The 3,509-nt window shown below is 38.9% G+C and overlaps 1 long non-coding RNA gene across 1 annotated transcript; it reads right to left on the bottom strand.

Annotated features, from left to right (window-relative positions):
* Window positions 1–1,667: 1,667 nt before the first annotated feature.
* On the bottom strand, window positions 1,668–3,270 carry LOC113313121. Its single transcript, XR_003341720.1, has 2 exons — window positions 2,961–3,270; window positions 1,668–2,750 (listed from the first exon to the last, which is right to left on the bottom strand). It is a non-coding gene; the product is annotated as an uncharacterized LOC113313121 (long non-coding RNA).
* Between the last annotated feature and the right edge of the window lie 239 nt (window positions 3,271–3,509).

The raw sequence follows: 3,509 nt of genomic DNA, 5'->3' as shown, positions 1-3,509 counted from the left end.
AGAGGGAACGAGTGAGCACATCAGCCCAAAAAGGGGGCTCAGTGGATACCTTCATAACATTCAAGTAATCACTAACATACTTCACAGTTCTACCAGAGAAAATATTTGTACATCACTTACACACACAACACAAAGCAGAAGATTACTCCAACTCACCTCCCCAGATATTGTGTCCATTTACAATATCTATAAAAGATCCACCACCAGACGGATCTACGGAGATGAAATAAAGCAACCTAAACATATGTCATCCCAACCTCGTCTCACTTAATGAATGAGAAGATGCTAGAATAACTCCAGTCTCAAATGATGGCATGAATCCAGGTACCATATGATGTTTTTATGGAATGTGTACTCCTCATAAATTCTGATGCCATCATCTAAGTCTAGAATATATAAGAAAGTTTGATTACTATGACTCGGCCCCGCACAACAGATTCCCAATAGGTCCCATCCTACCAGGAACCTAGAATTTCTTCCTGAGTCGAGATCATAGTAACCCAGTCGAACTACCAAGACTGAACAATCAAGCATGATATGCAAACGACCAATCTCCCCACATATATTCGATAGTTGGGGGCCTATTATTCTCCGCTACCCAGTGATACCCTGATGTGTCCCGCAGGTACCCTCAAGGCAGAGAGTCATTCCCCTATAGTAAAATAGGTATAAAATAGTAATTTCAACCCACAACTGCCACCAAACAACTTCTAGGGTCTATGTAATCTATGGGTTGCTTTGACCTATAGTAATATTGGGTACCGATCTTCACCTATGTACTAGTGCGTGGCCTTCCCCACCCATAAACGCTTAGCGAGAATCCGTGGAGAACACAGACAATCCTCGTGAGGAGACTAGATAATGCATATACGCAACATACACAATCAATAGCACTCAAACATGTATTGCATAAGAACGTACAAATACACTCAGACATGCTCAAAAATAATAAGACACATCATGCTCGCCATTCAAAGTAACTTAATGATTACAAGAGAGTTGCAAAAGTTCCCACCTGATTTGTAGGCAAACCACGTCTACCTCGAAATCCACAATCCAGTTCTTCATTCTTTAGATCGATCGTTGTTAATAAAGAGTAATTGTTAATCACAAAAGCACTCTAAGAGATTATCCAAAAGACTCACACAAGGCTCTTAACATAATCTCATACAATCATCTATTAATATGCTAAGTGAACTATCTAATGGTTCTAAGCACATTTATGGTTCTACACATTTTCACTATATATCTCAAGCATACCTAAAGGTTTACTAATTCAATTAGGTTGATTCTCTAGTCCATTAGATATGTCTTATGAATATCTACAACTTTCTAAAAGGAACCAAAGGTCAATTCGGACCATAAGTGGTCCAATTCATCAAACTAAGAAAACTGGTCCTAAGCCCAAGCCCATTATTCCTGAACTGGCACGACCCATTAATCTAAGGCCCGGTACAACAGGGTCAGCTGACAGTCTCTAACGGTCAAAGGGGTCGTCTAACAGTAAAAGTCAGTCAAAAGTCAAGTCAAGGTCCACTGATCAAAGGAGCCAAAGTATGGTCAACTCGGTCAAGGTCTGGTCTGGATTTACTGCGTCAACTCAGGGCTAAACTGATTCAACTCAGTCAAATGATCTAAGTCAGGTAAGTCAGCTTGATTGACTGGGATGACTAAAAAATTTAAGCTCATGATACAACACAAACAGATCAAGACACAAAGGATGCATTTCTAATTCAATTACAACCCTACAGCTTAACTAAATACAACCCCCGCCTCTCATTCTTGATTATCAATCGACACCATTACTACTTCATATGCAAATCATCTACAACTTCACCTTCAAACCACTTCAATACTGACACCATTTCTTCAATTCAACTTAGATTCAGAATCACTCTCTACACAACCAGATTCCACCTGCAACAAACACATCTTAACTTCTACCAACAACTGAACATCATTACAACAACCCCGCAACACCAGTTCCACTTGCGTACATTTCAGCTCCCATCTGCATTGACATATAAACCTAGCACCAACCTTTAACTCAACCTCCACATATGAGATTCAACATCTCATCTTGATCAACATCACTATCCCCACATCTGCCTCACTAACTATAACACATCAGTAGACACCCTTTTCTTGTCTCACTGCTTCAAGTCCATCACAGCAGCACCACACTTAGGTCAGCATCAGCAACCTCTACTTCAAATTCAATCTCAACACATAAATCAACTGCAACTCTAGCATCACTACAATACTAGCTTTTTTCTTTGTAATTCATCAATCCTTCCTTGTGTATATCTGTAACTCAATTACACTCTTATTGCCACCACCACCACCAACTGCTCATACTCAATTTCATCATCCTCTCCATTTCACTTTCCATGCACCTACCATCATTCTCCTAATCCCTTTCATGTCTTGCATACCTTCTGCTACAATTTCATATGCACAGTTTGTACATATAGCTCATATCAATTAACTTCGACTCATTCAACACACACAACGTCTACCGCCCACACATTCAAACCACATCTGTTGCAACCTTTCACCACCAGCTCCATTATCTTCAATAATAATTTCAACTTCTGTTAAAAATCACCACCAACTCAGTTCAGCAGCACCACAACCATAACCATCTTATCTGGCTAGCCAATATCCGGTTCATGTCCAACTTCAGATCACAGGACTCTAATTCCGAAACACCAACAACAAAATTCAATTCACCAATTCATCTTTCTCATCTGTTGATTCCAATTCAGACACCCTAATTCATAAGAAACCCTAATTCCTGGATTTGGGAAATACGGGGAAAAAATCCCTAATTTTCTACAAACTCAAAATTAAACCTCATACAAAACTCTAACTCAAAATTTACAGAAAACCCATCACTAATTGAACAACAGTAAATCAATTTTACACATACAAAGCTTATTAAAGAAACCCTAAATTACCTTTTTCCTCGATTCTGAAACATCAACCCTAATCAACACCACCACAGTCAAACATCAAGGTTCTCATCTGAATCATCAATTGCTCTTGATCTTCTTCATCTCAGAAACAAAACCTTGTTCTCGATTTACAGCAGCAACTCGGACTTATTCTTCCCGTGCTCAAACAACCATAGCACCAACACCTACATCATCTATTTAATGACTAAAAGCTTTAAATGAATTATTCACGAGAGTTTCGAGCTCAATCCACGGAAAATAAAATCGACAGAGAGAAGAAGAGGAAGAAAAAAGAAGAAGAAGGAAAGAGAAGAAGAAGAAGAGAGAAATGAGTTTCTCTTCAATCGGTCTAGGGATAAGACCAAGAAAAATTACTGAGGCGCCCAACGATTGGATAAGGGCAGCTAGGTCGGTCCATGACAAAATTATTATTTTTCCCTTCATACTTATCCGATGATATCTTCGTCGTCTGTTATCTAAATGACACGTTCAAGTAGTATATTTCACGTAAATTTTCTAGATCTATCTAGTGATACTAGTTCCATATCTAGA

Source organism: Papaver somniferum, chromosome 9 (genome assembly GCF_003573695.1).
Source record: "Papaver somniferum cultivar HN1 chromosome 9, ASM357369v1, whole genome shotgun sequence".
Lineage (NCBI taxonomy): Eukaryota > Viridiplantae > Streptophyta > Magnoliopsida > Ranunculales > Papaveraceae > Papaver > Papaver somniferum.
Note: the sequence above shows the minus strand (reverse complement) of the source record. Positions and strands in the feature narration are given on the sequence as shown.